The following is a 17,019-nucleotide window of genomic DNA, read 5'->3' on the forward strand; positions in this document are numbered from 1 at the left end:
ACTGATTCCTCTTGAAAATTGACAGGAATCCCAGTATCCCTGTGGCAACTTGAAAGGACCCTGGGTCTCCCGCCTCACCTCGAGAGGCGTCCCTATTGTACTGTCATGCCTCGAGGAGAATCCCAAAGTGTCCCTTGCAACTACACAGGATTCCTGACGTCACTGAACCAATACGAGTCTTGAAGGGCCATCCACGCCATAACTCGAGAACATAACCCAGGTTCCCGCCGCAACTCCAGAAAAACAATGAGACTTAGCCCTTGCCGTGAGATGAGGCCCGATTCCCCTGCAATGCATGCAGAGTAAGTCCATGTTCCCCATCAAACACGAAAGGAGCCTTGACTTCCTTGATGGAACTCCGAGAGACCCCAAGAACAGTGTCACAAGTCTAGAGGGACCTTGAGGTCCCCACAGCAACATGAAAGGGCGCCGTGTACACAAAATCAACTCGAGCTGAGGCCCGATTCCCCTGTATTGTCTCCAGAGCCATGCTGCATTACTCATCATACACGACAAGTTCCTTAATTCCTTTCGGCAACTCCAGAGTTTCCCCGAGAATACCATCTCAAATCTAAAAGAACACCAATTTCAACACAGAAACTAGAAAACAGCTCGGTGTACCTCAAATCATCTCAAGATGAGAGCTGATTCCCTGGCTTTGACTCAGGAGGAATGTCAGCTTTAAACACCACCTAAATTGGAGGCTTCTCTCAGCTATAGCTACGTGAGAGGGACCCTGAGTTTTCTGCCTCAAGTGGAATGGACACCGAGATGCCCTGACTCGAAATAAGGCCGGATATCCCTGCAGTGACTTGAATGCAGGCTCGTCTTGCATCTCCCAAGACGAAAGGATGTCTGAATCCCCTGTGGAGACCATAGAGAATACCCTAATACCCAGCATCATCTCAACATGAGGAATCACATCCCTTTGACAACACGAGAGGCACATGGATTTCAATGCTTCAAAAGGAGACGAAGCCTATCTCCTCTTGAAAACTGACAGGAGTCACAGTATCGCTTTGGCAACTGCAAAGGGAAACTTGGTCTCCCGCCTCACCTCGAGAGGCGTCCCTATTTTCCTGCCAAGTGTTGAGGAGAATCCCAAGGTGTACCTCGCAAGTAGACAGGAGTCCTGACGTCGCTGAACAAACACTAGTTTTGAAGGATCATCCCTGCCATAAGTCGAGAACATAACCCGGGTTCCTGCCGCAACTCCAGAAAAACAATGAGACTTTCCCCTTGCCACGAGATGAGGCCCGATTCCCCTGCAATGCATGCAGAGTAAGTCTTTGTTCCCCATCAAACACAAAAGGATCCTTGACTTCCTTGATGGAACTCCAGAGAGACCCCAAGAACACTGTCACAAGTCTAGACGGACCCTGAGGTCCCCGCAGGAACATGAAAGGGCTCCTTGTACTCCAAATCAACTCGAGATGAGGCCGATTCCCCTTCACTGCGTGCAGAGCAAGTCCGTGTTCCCCATCAAACAAGAAAGGAGCCTTGACTTCCTTGATGGAACTCCAGAGAGTCCCCAGGAACACTGTCACAAGTTTAGAGGGACCCTGAGGTCCCTGCAGCAATATGAAAGCGCACCGTGTACTTGAAATCAACTCGAGATGAGGCCCAATTCCCCTGCATTGTCTCCAAAGCCATCACGCATTCCCCATCAAACACTACAAGTGGCTTAACTTCCTTTAGGCAACTCCAGAGATTACCCGAGAATACCGTCTCAAGTCTAGAGGAACACCACGTTCAGCACAGAACCTCGAGAAAAGCTCCCTGTAACCCAAATCATCTCTAGATGAGAGCTGATTCCCTGGCTTCAACTCAAGAGGAATACCATGTTTCCATAAGCACCTCAAGAGGCGGCTTCTCTCAGCTATAGTATGTGAGATGGACCCTGAGTTTGCTGCGTGAAGTGGAATGGTCACCGTGATGCCGTGATTTGAAATAAGGCTGGATTTCCCTGCAGTGACTTGAATACAGGCTCGTCTTTCATCACACAAGATTAGGGATGTCTGAATCCCCTGTGGAGATCCTAGAGAAAGCCCTAGTTTCCAGGTTCATTTCGACAGGAGGCCTCATATCCTTTTGAAACCTCGAGAAATACGCCGAATTAAATGCTTCAAAAGGAGAGGATGGCTGCCTCCTCTTGAAAATTGATAGGAATCCCAAAATTCCAGTGGCAACTGGCAAGGACACTGGGACTCCCCCCTCACCTTGAGAGGCGTCCCTATTGTCCTGACAAGCCTCGAGCAGAATCCCGATGTGTTCCTCCCAACTAGACAGGAGTCCTTATGTTACCAAACCAACATGAGTTTTGAAGGGCCATCCGGCCGTAACTCGAGAACATACCCCAGGTTCCCGCCACAACTTGAGAAAACCATGAGAATTTCCCCTCGCTGCGAGATGAGGCGCGATTCCCCAGCACTGCATGCAGAGCAAGTCCGTGTTCCCCATCAAAAACGAAAGGAGCCTTGACTTCCTAGATGAAACTCCACAGAGTCCACAAAAACTCTGTCACATGTCTAGAGGGACCCTGATGTCCCCGCAGCAACATGAAAGGTCTCCATGTACTCCAAATCAACTCGACATGGGGCCTGATTCCCGTGCATTGTCTCCAGAGCCATCACACATTACCCATCATACACGACTAGGGGCTTATTTCCTTTAGGCAACTCCAGAGTTTCCCCGAGAATACTGTCTCAAGTCTAAAGGAACACCAAGTTCAACACAGCAACTCGAGAAAAGCTCCGTGTGCCCCAAATTATCTTAAGATGAGAGCTGATTCCCTGACTTCGACTCAAGAGGGATGCCAACTTTCCACAAGCCCCTCAAGAGGAGGCTTCTCTCAGCTATAAGTATGTGAGAGGAACCCTGAGTTTGCTACGTCAGGTGGAATGATCACCGAGATGCCGTGACTCGAAATAAGGCCAGATTTCTCTGCAGTGACTTGAATGCAGGCTTGTCTTTCATCTCAAAAGATGAAGGGATGTCTGAATCCCCTGTGGAGTCCCTAGAGAAAGCCCTAGTTCCCCGCCTCATCTCAACAGGAGGCCTCACATCCCTTTGACAACTCGAGAGGAACACGGAGTTCAATGCTTCAAAATTAGACGATGACTGACTTCTCTTGAAAATTGACAGGAATCCCAGTATCCCTATAGCAACTTGAAAGTGACTGTGGTTCTCCCTACTCACCTCGAGAGGCGTCCCTATTGCCCAGCCAAGCCTCGAGGAGAATCCCGAGGTGACCCTCCCAACTAGACAGGCGTCCTGACGTCACTGAACAAACAGGAGTTTTGAGGGGCCATCCCCATCTTAACTCGAGAATATACCCCAGGTTCCCTCCGAAATTCTAGAAAAATCATGAGACTTCCCGCTCGATGAGAGATGAGACCAGATTCCCCTGCTTTGAGTGCATAGCAAGTCAGTGTTCCCCATCAAACACGAAAGGAGCCTTGACTTCCTTGATGGAACTCCAGAGAGCCCCCAAGAACAGTCTCACAAGTATACAGGGACCCTGAGGAACCCGCTGCAACACGAAAGTGCTCCTTGTACTCCAAATCAACTCGAGATGAGGTCCGAATCCCGTGCATTGTCTTCAGAGCCATCCCGCATTCCCCATCAAACGCAAGTGGCTTGACACCCTTTAGGCAACTCCATAGATTTCACAAGAATACCATCACAAGTCTAGAGGAACAACAAGTTCAGCACAGCAACTCGAGAAAAGCTCCATGTACCCCAAATCATCTCGAGATGAGAGCTGATTCCCTGGCTTTCCACACACGTCCGGAGCCACGTGACCCTGGGCAGCGAACGGGATGGGGGGGGGCGGGGGTTGGGGGTTCGGTGCGGCGCGGCGCGAGCCTGAAGAGGCCCAGGGAGGCAGGGCACCGAGATGTCCTCGCCGCGCAACCCATCCCTTCTCCCCCTACCCCGGGTCCCGCAGGCACGCCAGGCCCGGGCGGGGCAGACGGGTGCTGGCCGGGGCTGGCGGTGTGCGGGGCCGGGGCGCCCGCTGCTGGCCCCCGAGCTGCCCGCCCTGGCCGGCCGGAGTCCAGTCGTGAGGCTCAAGTGCAGCGCGCGCCCGGTCAAGAGCTGCGGCCCCAGGCCCGACCGGCAGGTCAGAACGAAAGGGAGGCGCAACGCGGGGCTCTTGGGGGCCTGGCAGCCGCCTCGGTCTAAAGCCGTACCACCCTGAACGTGCCCTATCTCCTCTGATCTGGGAAACTGAGCAGGGTCGGGCCTGGTTAGTACTTGGATGGGGGACTGCCTAGTACCTAGGCGGTTGTTTGATTTTTCTGAATGCGTATTTCAGAACGTTAGACTTGGATGACTGCAAACAGTAAAACGAATAATATTTTCATACATAATGTTCAGAATACAGCAGTTGGTCATTCTTTTTCCTGTTCTACCACAGCTACCTGGAAGTCAGTTTTAGTAAGTACTGCTAACCTATGACCCTCATCCGTAAGGGAAGCTATATAGGAAAACCCATAATATGTCTAATGAACATCAAAGATACAATGATGATAGAGAAAAAAGTTCTCAGTGACATCTTAGTTGGTATAGGAAACACGATGATTATGAAAGCACAGCCTATAATCAAGTCCAGGCCATGGAAGCCTGTGACTGTCACGAGTGTTGACTCCTCTCCCAGCTGAGGTTGTAGAAAGTGCTTTGTAAATTCCTGAGGTGTGAAGCACTTGCAACCTCCTGAAGAGACTGCAGTCAGAAGGGTTTCTAGAATATCCTGACGCTGTGGGGAGCTCAAGCAATCCATGCTCCAGAGGCCGGAAGACAGACATGTTGGGAAGTGGGGATGACTTCTACTGCACTTAGGGAGAAAGGGCATGTTGCTACTCAGCCTCGTACACGTGTCGAAGCCACACCTCAGTGATGGAACCTTGAAAGACTCGATACATGGAGAAGGAAATGGCAACCCACTCCAGTGATCTTGCCTGGAGAAATCCATGGACAGAGGAGTCTGGTGGGCCGAAGTCCATGGGATTACATGACTGATCGTGTGTGCACGAGGGTGGAGGGAGATGGGTTGGTAGCAAGAAACTGGTAGAACTAACAAATAAATAAATAAATAAAGACTCGATAAAATGACAACGACTGGTAGGAATAAACCTTCAGAAGTGCCTTCTCAGACCTCCCGCAATAAGCACAAGCGTAAGAAAAACACTGAGTTTTCATGGCCTCACACAAAATTAGACTCGCTTATGACAATGGCCAGAGAGGCTCCTATAAGACATCAGGGCTGGGCTTTACTGGAGGATGCACATCGATCGAGTGCATCGCTGTGGGTTATGGAAATATGTGTTACGGGCAGGGTGAAGGCATATTGTATGCACTTCTTCAGAAGTGACTCACAAGCTTCTCAGTTGAAGTCAGTCTCTTTCCTTCAGCAGGGTAATGTTCACATCAATTCCCTTTCCTGGACAGTGTGGCTGTGGCCATCCACAGTTGTCAGAATGGAAGAAAGTACGCTGTGTGGCCCTCTCTGATTGCCTTGGGATCAGTGAACTGAGTCCTGATGTTCACTTGGCAGGGGCTACAAACAGTTTTTGCAAGTGTGTCTCCAGTTGGCTCCCTTCCATGCCTGTGTTCCCCGTGCTCCTAGGAACAGCCTACCAGGAGTCTGAGCGCAGCATCTAGCCTGAGACAACAAAACTCAAGGACATTTGCTTCTGCTTTGGGGCCCTGATTTTACCAGAAACAGGTCCTGGTTGGAATCAGATCTGCAGAACAATTCCACTGTATCTTTCAGGTTGATTGAATTCCTTGATGGCTGGATACATGAAGAAATCACTCTGTTTCTAGTAAAAAGAATATCATCCAACACATACTGGATGCATATTCGGGGTCAGGCACTGTCTAAGCCCTTGACTGTGTTAGCTCATCAGACACTCTGAAGCTGGGATCATCATTATCCTCGCTCTGTTTGTAAGGAAACTGGAATTTGAAGAGGCTAAGTGATTTGCCCTGATGATACAGATAGAAAATGGTAGAGCCGGTATTTGAACCTAGGAAGCTGAATTCCAAAATCTATTTTCTTAACTGTTGTGCTGCATTGAGGATATCTGTACTTTTTTCTGTTGCTACAAGTATCACTGAAGTTTCTAACTGGAAATGAGATGCAATTCCAGTGGACAACAGCCAGCACAGTACATGGATGATGCTTAGACCGTTTAGGATAACAGATGAAAGTCAAATATCTACACCCCCCCTCAGGGAGGAAGACTGCTCAGGTATGGTCATAGTGAGGCACGAGGGCTGTCATGAGCTGGAGAATATATACCTGCTTGTTGATGTGCTCAAGGGATCAACCATGTATAAACGTGTCAGGGCCTTTGCCAACAGGCGCCAGAAATCTAGATTTTAATGTGAAGTGTCCACTTTCAAAACAACGCCATGATGTTAATGACCTTGCTCTGTCCGTTAATGGTTAAATAGAATTCCAATGTAATACAGGCTAGGTATCCCTTCAGGAATACTCAACCCCCAGCCCCCAACCCCCAACACTCTGAGCTTAAAACAATTAAAGATAACTTTCAGCTCATGCTACTTGGTCAGTGTGGGTCAGCAGGGGTCTCTGCCCTTTCCTGTCTCAGAGACCCAGTCTGAGGGAGGCTTTATTTGCACAGACATTTTGCATCATCAGTACAGTAGCGAGGAGGGGAATGTGTGACTTACACGCTGACCCTTGAAGCGTCGAACAGAAGTGACAGAGACACTTAGATGCATATTTCGCCGGCCAAAGATGGTCAGTGATCACACTTCATTTCCAAGGGAGTGGGGAAGTGCAGTCCTCCATGGGCTGAATACTTATGAATATTCCTATGGCTACCACAGCTCCATCTACTCTGATTTTTCCAGGCAGAAATGTTGGAAGTTTTTGTAAGGTAGAATTCAATTTTCAGAGATCTCTAAGAGAAGTTGACTCAAAAAATGATTTGTTTCTTGAAGGATTCAATTTGACGGATCTGGAAAATTCACACTTTGCTCCATCTGGAGTAAAGTCCCTTACTTAAACACTGACGTCTATGAACAGATTAGGAAATCATAGGCTGGATCTATGAAATAATCCTTCGCAGAAGTGACGATTTACATATCAGTGTTTATTCCCCAAAGCACTGCTCATATAGCTTCACTTTTCATTTATATTATCTCCTATCTTGTGTAACTTGTCTCATCAACTGCACTGCAAATAGGAATCCCATCTGATTAATTTAGACTCTGTTATGCCTGGCTCTATAGACATTGGCTATGTGGATGTTAACTAATTGTATTGGTGTTTATCAATTAGTGATTTTTAAATCATCACAGCTAGCAATCTTGACTTCAGGAGAAGTCAGCGAACTTGAAAATACTTCTGGCAATTCTTCAAAAGTTGCTCATCGTTGATTATGATGAGATCTGAGGGCCAATATTCACTAGTCCCTCAATTTCAAGGGCAGTTTAGGCTTATCCCCTACGAATCACAAGGCAATCAGATATTTTCAGATATTATTTTTCTGTGATGTTTTCACATTTTTTGTTTGTTTGTTTCTTTCGGACTGCAAGATTTGGATGAATTGTAAATTTAAAAATTAAGAAATAAATGTCAGTGCTCAGGAAGCTATTTGATTGCCCAAGATCCTGCAAGGCTCTCACACCCTTTAAAACAAGCCCATCCTCGCTCCTAAACCCACAGCCTTCCTGGATGAACCAGATAAAGAGCGATTGTCATTCTCATGAAATGCAAAGTGCTCAGGGACTTGCACGGATTCCTTTTAGTTAGGGATTCATTTTTAGACGATCCTGACTCTTCCACTAAGTTACAGTTTTAGGTCTGATACACTTACACATGTGCCAAGTGCTTCCTGAATCCTCTAGAACATAATTTACGTTTAAAATAATTCCATGCTTATGTAGTGAGTCAATGATTTTAAGCTTCTTTGTTAGACACTTAAATGGAAAAGTCGATGTGTGAAATAACTTATATTCACGATTTGGAAAAGTTGGCTTTTTTTGTTGTGTGTTAGAACTCATCACCCGACCAAAGGTCATGGAGAGGTCTGTTGTTTTTCGAAAATGGTTATAGTGTTTTTTTTTGTTTTTGTTTGTAATTGAATTGCGGTGTGAATTGCAAAGTGTGTGTTTCTGTTCATTTCATTCCATCTGTTTGGGTTTCTTTCTCTCTTTCTAACAGTTACTTATTTACAGGGGAATGATTCTTGCTCTACAATATTGGTTTGATTGGTCATATGTCAATCTGAATGTACCATAGGGGTACGTGTGGCCCTCGCTCTTGAATCTCCCTCCCACGTCTGGCCCATTCCCACCTCTCTAGGCGATCAGAGAGCCGCAGTTTGAGTTCCCTGAGTCAGACAGCAATTTCCCACCGTTGTCTAGTTCCCAAGGTTGGTGTCCATGCATCCGTGCTGGTCTGTCCATTCATGTCCTGGTGTCCTGGGAAACACTAAGCTTAATTTATTTGGAAAGGACCTAGCTGTTCAATGCACTGTCATCACTCAGTTGCGCACAAGGTTAGAAACTCAGGTGACCAAACTCTGGAGAAGCTATTGTCGGCGCGCCCCGGCGTGCCTGCGGGGGTGTTGGGGGGAGGGGAGCGGGGCGCGGAGGTCTCGGGTGCGCTCCCGCCCTGGGCCTCTGCAGGCCCGCCCCTGCTGGGCGGCCTCCCCCCGCCCCCATCCCTTTCGCTGCTCAGGGCCGGGTGGCCTCTGCACCTGCCCGGCATCCTGCCCGAGGCCCCCCTTGCCCACACGCTGTCTTCGACTCTCTCTCTGAACCCTCGTCTCTTTCTGCCTCTGTCTCACTTGGCGTGGGTGCGTGCGCGTGTCTGTCCGGGTGCCTGCCTGTCGCTCGTCTGCTCTCTCAGGAAGGTCCTGTGCTGGGCCCGCGGCGTGGGGGCAAGGCGGGCCTCGGTAGGGCGAAAGGGCGGGGCTGACGCGCTCCGGTGGGTTTGGGCACCGGGCAGGATGGGCGCCTGGGGCCCCGGCTGGGCTGCTCCGAAGCCCGCAGGAGGCTCTGGGGACCGCGGCCCCGGGCCGAAGCCACACACGTCCGGAGCCACGTGACCCTCAGCAGCGAACGGGATGGTGGGGGGCGGGGGTTGGGGGTTCGGTGCGGCGCGAGCCTGAAGAGGCCCAGGGAGGCAGGGCACCGAGATGTCCTCGCCGCGCAACCCATCCCTTCTCCCCCTACCCCGGGTCCCGCAGGCACGCCAGGCCCGGGCGGGGCAGACGGGTGCTGGCCGGGGCTGGCGGTGTGCGGGGCCGGGGCGCCCTCTGCTGGCCCCCGAGCTGCCCGCCCTGGCCGGCCGGAGTCCAGTCGTGAGGCTCAAGTGCAGCGCGCGCCCGGTCAAGAGCTGCGGCCCCAGGCCCGACCGGCAGGGCAGAACGAAAGGGAGGCGCAACGCGGGGCTCTTGGGGCGCCTGGCAGCCGCCTCGGTCTAAGGCCGTACCACCCTGAACGTGCCCTATCTCCTCTGATCTGGGAAACTGAGCAGGGTCGGGCCTGGTTAGTACTTGGATGGGAGACTGCCTAGTACCTAGGCGGTTGTTTGATTTTTCTGAATGCGTATTTCAGAACGTTAGACTTGGATGACTGCAAACAGTAAAACGAATAATATTTTCATACATAATGTTCAGAATACAGCAGTTGGTCATTCTTTTTCCTGTTCTACCACAGCTACCTGGAAGTCAGTTTTAGTAAGTACTGCTAACCTATGACCCTCATCCGTAAGGGAAGCTATATAGGAAAACCCATAATATGTCTAATGAACATCAAAGATACAATGATGATAGAGAAAAAAGTTCTCAGTGACATCTTAGTTGGTATAGGAAACACGATGATTATGAAAGCACAGCCCATAATCAAGTCCAGGCCATGGAAGCCTGTGACTGTCACGAGTGTTGACTCCTCTCCCAGCTGAGGTTGTAGAAAGTGCTTTGTAAATTCCTGAGGTGTGAAGCACTTGCAACCTCCTGAAGAGACTGCAGTCAGAAGGGTTTCTAGAATATCCTGACGCTGTGGTGAGCTCAAGCAATCCATGCTCCAGAGGCCGGAAGACAGACATGTTGGGAAGTGGGGATGACTTCTACTGCACTTAGGGAGAAAGGGCATGTTGCTACTCAGCCTCGTACACGTGTCGAAGCCACACCTCAGTGATGGAACCTTTAAAGACTCGATACATGGAGAAGGAAATGGCAACCCACTCCAGTATTCTTGCCTGGAAAAATCCATGGACAGAGGAGTCTGGCGGGCCGAAGTCCATGGGATTACATGACTGATCGTGTGTGCACGAGGGTGGGGGGAGATGGGTTGGTAGCAAGAAACTGGTAGAACTAACAAATAAATAAATAAATAAAGACTCGATAAAAATGACAACGACTGGTAGGAATAAACCTTCAGAAGTGCCTTCTCAGACCTCCCGTCATAAGCACAAGCGTAAGAAAAACACTGAGTTTTCATGGCCTCACACAAAATTAGACTCGCTTATGACAATGGCCAGAGAGGCTCCTATAAGACATCAGGGCTGGGCTTTACTGGAGGATGCACATCGATCGAGTGCATCGCTGTGTGTTATGGAAATATGTGTTACGGGCAGGGTGAAGGCATATTGTATGCACTTCTTCAGAAGTGACTCACAAGCTTCTCAGTTGAAGTCAGCCTCTTTCCTTCAGCAGGGTAATGTTCACATCAATTCCCTTTCCTGGACAGTGTGTCTGTGGCCATCCACAGTTGTCACAATGGGAGAAAGTAAGCTGTGTGGCCCTCTCTGATTGCCTTGGGATCAGTGAACTGAGTCCTGATGTTCACTTGGCAGGGGCTACAAACAGTTTTTGCAAGTGTGTCTCCAGTTGGCTCCCTTCCATGCCTGTGTTCCCCATGCTCCTAGGAACAGCCTACCAGGAGTCTGAGCGCAGCATCTAGCCTGAGACAACAAAACTCAAGGACATTTGCTTCTGCTCTGGGGCCCTGATTTTTACCAGAAACAGGTCCTGGTTGGAATCAGATCTGCAGAACAATTCCACTGTATCTTTCAGCTTGATTGAATTCCCTGATGGCTGGATACACGAAGAAATCACTCTGTTTCTAGTGAAAAGAATATCATCCAACACATACTGGATGCATATTCGGGGTCAGGCACTGTCTAAGCCCTTGACTGTGTTAGCTCATCAGACACTCTGAAGCTGGGATCGTCATTATCCTCGCTCTGTTTGTAAGGAAACTGGAATTTGAAGAGGCTAAGTGATTTGCCCTGATGATACAGATAGAAAATGGTAGAGCCGGTATTTGAACCTAGGAAGCTGAATTCCAAAATCTATTTTCTTAACTGTTGTGCTGTATTGAGGATATTTGTACTTTTTCGTGTTGCTACAGGTATCACTGAAGTTTCTAACTGGAAATGAGATGCAATTCCAGTGGACCACAGTCAGCACAGTACGTGGATGATGCTTAGACCGTTTAGGATAGTGGATGAAAGTCAAATATCTACACCCCCCCCCCTCAGGGAGGAAGACTGCTCAGGTATGGTCATAGTGAGTCACGAGGGCTGTCATGAGCTGGAGAATATATACCTGCTTGTTGATGTGCTCAAGGGATCAACCATGTATAAACGTGTCAGGGCCTTTGCCAACAGGCGCCAGAAATCTAGATTTTAATGTGAAGTGTCCACTTTCAAACAACGCCATGATGTTAATGACCTTGCTCTGTCCGTTAATGGTTAAATAGAATTCCAATGTAATACAGGCTAGGTATCCCTTCAGGAATACTCAACCCCCAGCCCCCAACCCCCAACACTCTGAGCTTAAAACAATTAAAGATAACTTTCAGCTCATGCTACTTGGTCAGTGTGGGTCAGCAGGGGTCTCTGCCCTTTCCTGTCTCAGAGACCCAGTCTGAGGGAGGCTTTATTTGCACACACATTTTGCATCATCAGTACAGTAGCGAGGAGGGGAATGTGTGACTTACACGCTGACCCTTGAAGCGTCGAACAGAAGTGACAGAGACACTTTGATGCATATTTCGCCGGCCAAAGATGGTCAGTGATCACACTTCATTTCCAAGGGAGTGGGGAAGTGCAGTCCTCCATGGGCTGAATACTTATGAATATTCCTAATGGCTACCACAGCTCCATCTACTCTGATTTTTCCAGGCAGAAATGTTGGAAGTGTTTGTAATGTAGAATTCAATTTTCAGAGATCTCTAAGAGAAGTTGACTCAAAAAATGATTTGTTTCTTGAAGGATTCAATTTGACGGATCTGGAAAATTCACACTTTGCTCCATCTGGAGTAAAGACCCTTACTTAAACACTGACGTCTATGAACAGATGAAGAAATCATAGGCTGGATCTATGAAATAATCCTTCGCAGAAGTGACGATTTATACATCAGTATTTATTCCCCAAAGCACTGCTCATATAGCTTCACTTTTCATTTATATTATCTCCTATCTTGTGTAACTTGTCTCATCAACTGCACTGCAAAATAGGAATCCCATCTGATTAATTTAGACTCTGTTATGCCTGGCTCTATAGACATTGGCTATGTGGATGTTAACTAATTGTATTGGTGTTTATCAATTAGTGATTTTTAAATCATCACAGCTAGCAATCTTGACTTCAGGAGAAGTCAGCGAACTTGAAAATACTTCTGGCAATTCTTCAAAAGTTGCTCATCGTTGATTATGATGAGATCTGAGGGCCAATATTCACTAGTCCCTCAATTTCAAGGGCAGTTTAGGCTTATCCCCTACGAATCACAAGGCAATCAGATATTTTCAGATATTATTTTTCTGTGATGTTTTCACATTTTTGTTTGTTTGTTTGTTTTGGACTGCAAGATTTGGATGAATTGTAAATTTAAAAATTAAGAAATAAATGTCAGTGCTCAGGAAGCTATTTGATTGCCCAAGATCCTGCAAGGCTCTCAACACCCTTTAAAACAAGCCCATCCTCGCTCCTAAACCCACAGCCTTCCTGGATGACCAGATAAAGAGCGATTGTCATTCTCATGAAATGCAAAGTGCTCAGGGACTTGCACGGATTCCTTTTAGTTAGGGATTCATTTTTAGACGATCCTGACTCTTCCACTAAGTTACAGTTTTAGGTCTGATACACTTACACATGTGCCAAGTGCTTCCTGAATCCTCTAGAACATAATTTACGTTTAAAATAATTCCATGCTTATGTAGTGAGTCAATGATTTTAAGCTTCTTTGTTAGACACTTCAATGTAAAAGTCGATGTGTGAAATAACTTATATTCACGATTTGGAAAAGTTGGCCTTTTTTGTTGTGTGTTAGAACTCATCACCCGACCAAAGGTCATGGAGAGGTCTGTTGTTTTTCTAAAATGGTTATAGAGTATTTTTTGTTTTTGTTTGTAATTGAATTGCGGTGTGAATTGCAAAGTGTGTGTTTCTGTTCATTTCATTCCATCTGTTTGGGTTTCTTTTCTCTCTTTCTAACAGTTATTTATTTACAGGGGAATGATTCTTGCTCTACAATATTGGTTTGATTGGTCATATGTCAATCTGAATGTACCATAGGGGTACGTGTGGCCCTCGCTCTTGAATCTCCCTCCCACGTCTGGCCCATTCCCACCTCTCTAGGCGATCAGAGAGCCGCAGTTTGAGTTCCCTGAGTCAGACAGCAATTTCCCACCGGTTGTCTAGTTCCCAAGGTTGGTGTCCATGCATCCGTGCTGGTCTGTCCATTCATGTCCTGGTGTCCTGTGAAACACTAAGCTTAATTTATTTGGAAATGAGCTAGCTGTTCAATGCACTGTCATCACTCAGTTGCGCACAAGGTTAGAAACTCAGGTGACCAAACTCTGGAGAAGCTATTGTCGGCGCGCCCCGGCGTGCCTGCGGGGGTGTTGGGGGGAGGGGGGCGGGGCGCGGAGGTCTCGGGTGCGCTCCCGCCCTGGGCCTCTCCAGGCCCGCCCCTGCTGGGCGGCCTCCCCCCGCCCCCATCCCGTTCGCTGCTCAGGGCCGGGTGGCCTCTGCACCTGCCCGGCATCCTGCCCGAGGCCCCCCTTGCCCACACGCTGTCTTCGAGTCTCTCTCTGAACCCTCGTCTCTTTCTGCCTCTGTCTCACTTGGCGTGGGTGCGTGCGAGTGTCTGTCCGGGTGCCTGCCTGTCGCTCGTCTGCTCTCTCAGGAAGGTCCTGTGCTGGGCCCGCTTCGTGGGAGCAAGGCGGGCCTCGGTAGGGCGAAAGGGCGGGGCTGACGCGCTCCGGTGGGTTTGGGCAGCGGGCAGGATGGGCGCCTGGGGCCCCGGCTGGGCTGCTCCGAAGCCCGCAGGAGGCTCCGGGGACCGCGGCCCCGGGCCGAAGCCACACACGTCCGGAGCCACGTGACCCTGAGCAGCGAACGGGATGGTGGGGGGCGGGGGTTGGGGGTTCGGTGCGGCGGCGCGAGCCTGAAGAGGCCCAGGGAGGCAGGGCACCGAGATGTCCTCGCCGCGCAACCCATCCCTCCTCCCCCTACCCCGGGTCCCGCAGGCACGCCAGGCCCGGGCGGGGCAGACGGGTGCTGGCCGGGGCTGGCGGTGTGCGGGGCCGGGGCGCCCTCTGCTGGCCCCCGAGCTGCCCGCCCTGGCCGGCCGGAGTCCAGTCGTGAGGCTCAAGTGCAGCGCGCGCCCGGTCAAGAGCTGCGGCCCCAGGCCCGACCGGCAGGTCAGAACGAAAGGGAGGCGCAACGCGGGGCTCTTGGGGCGCCTGGCAGCCGCCTCGGTCTAAGGCCGTACCACCCTGAACGTGCCCTATCTCCTCTGATCTGGGAAACTGAGCAGGGTCGGGCCTGGTTAGTACTTGGATGGGAGACTGCCTAGTACCTAGGCGGTTGTTTGATTTTTCTGAATGCGTATTTCAGAACGTTAGACTTGGATGACTGCAAACAGTAAAACGAATAATATTTTCATACATAATGTTCAGAATACAGCAGTTGGTCATTCTTTTTCCTGTTCTACCACAGCTACGTGGAAGTCAGTTTTAGTAAGTACTGCTAACCTATGACCCTCATCCGTAAGGGAAGCTATATAGGAAAACCCATAATATGTCTAATGAACATCAAAGATACAATGATGATAGAGAAAAAAGTTCTCAGTGACATCTTAGTTGGTATAGGAAACACGATGATTATGAAAGCACAGCCCATAATCAAGTCCAGGCCATGGAAGCCTGTGACTGTCACGAGTGTTGACTCCTCTCCCAGCTGAGGTTGTAGAAAGTGCTTTGTAAATTCCTGAGGTGTGAAGCACTTGCAACCTCCTGAAGAGACTGCAGTCAGAAGGGTTTCTAGAATATCCTGACGCTGTGGTGAGCTCAAGCAATCCATGCTCCAGAGGCCGGAAGACAGACATGTTGGGAAGTGGGGATGACTTCTACTGCACTTAGGGAGAAAGGGCATGTTGCTACTCAGCCTCGTACACGTGTCGAAGCCACACCTCAGTGATGGAACCTTTAAAGACTCGATACATGGAGAAGGAAATGGCAACCCACTCCAGTATTCTTGCCTGGAAAAATCCATGGACAGAGGAGTCTGGCGGGCCGAAGTCCATGGGATTACATGACTGATCGTGTGTGCACGAGGGTGGAGGGAGATGGGTTGGTAGCAAGAAACTGGTAGAACTAACAAATAAATAAATAAAAAAATAAATAAAGACTCGATAAAAATGACAACGACTGGTAGGAATAAACCTTCAGAAGTGCCTTCTCAGACCTCCCGTCATAAGCACAAGCGTAAGAAAAACACTGAGTTTTCATGGCCTCACACAAAATTAGACTCGCTTATGACAATGGCCAGAGAGGCTCCTATAAGACATCAGGGCTGGGCTTTACTGGAGGATGCACATCGATCGAGTGCATCGCTGTGTGTTATGGAAATATGTGTTACGGGCAGGGTGAAGGCATATTGTATGCACTTCTTCAGAAGTGACTCACAAGCTTCTCAGTTGAAGTCAGTCTCTTTCCTTCAGCAGGGTAATGTTCACATCAATTCCCTTTCCTGGACAGTGTGGCTGTGGCCATCCACAGTTGTCAGAATGGGAGAAAGTACGCTGTGTGGCCCTCTCTGATTGCCTTGGGATCAGTGAACTGAGTCCTGATGTTCACTTGGCAGGGGCTACAAACAGTTTTTGCAAGTGTGTTCCAGTTGGCTCCCTTCCATGCCTGTGTTCCCCGTGCTCCTAGGAACAGCCTACCAGGAGTCTGAGCGCAGCATCTAGCCTGAGACAACAAAACTCAAGGACATTTGCTTCTGCTCTGGGGCCCTGATTTTTACCAGAAACAGGTCCTGGTTGGAATCAGATCTGCAGAACAATTCCACTGTATCTTTCAGGTTGATTGAATTCCTTGATGGCTGGATACATGAAGAAATCCCTCTGTTTCTAGTAAAAAGAATATCATCCAACACATACTGGATGCATATTCGGGGTCAGGCACTGTCTAAGCCCTTGACTGTGTTAGCTCATCAGACACTCTGAAGCTGGGATCGTCATTATCCTCGCTCTGTTGTAAGGAAACTGGAATTTGAAGAGGCTAAGTGATTTGCCCTGATGATACAGATAGAAAATGGTAGAGCCGGTATTTGAACCTAGGAAGCTGAATTCCAAAATCTATTTTCTTAACTCTTGTGCTGTATTGAGGATATTTGTACTTTTTCGTGTTGCTACAGGTATCACTGAAGTTTCTAACTGGAAATGAGATGCAATTCCAGTGGACCACAGCCAGCACAGTACATAGATGATGCTTAGACCGTTTAGGATAGCAGATGAAAGTCAAATATCTACACCCCCCCTCAGGGAGGAAGACTGCTCAGGTATGGTCATAGTGAGTCACGAGGGCTGTCATGAGCTGGAGAATATATACCTGCTTGTCGATGTGCTCAAGGGATCAACCATGTATAAACGTGTCAGGGCCTTTGCCAACAGGCGCCAGAAATCTAGATTTTAATGTGAAGTGTCCACTTTCAAACAACGCCATGATGTTACTGACCTTGC

At 48.9% G+C, this 17,019-nt stretch overlaps 1 long non-coding RNA gene across 1 annotated transcript; it reads left to right on the plus strand.

The window, feature by feature from the left end:
• The first annotated feature begins 6,212 nt into the window (after positions 1-6,212).
• LOC122453376 lies at positions 6,213-16,741 on the plus strand. The gene is made up of 3 exons (XR_006273023.1): positions 6,213-6,257; positions 11,398-11,544; positions 16,695-16,741. It is a non-coding gene; the product is annotated as an uncharacterized LOC122453376 (long non-coding RNA).
• The last annotated feature ends 278 nt before the right edge of the window (positions 16,742-17,019 follow it).

Source organism: Cervus canadensis, chromosome 14 (assembly GCF_019320065.1).
Source record: "Cervus canadensis isolate Bull #8, Minnesota chromosome 14, ASM1932006v1, whole genome shotgun sequence".
NCBI lineage: Eukaryota > Metazoa > Chordata > Mammalia > Artiodactyla > Cervidae > Cervus > Cervus canadensis.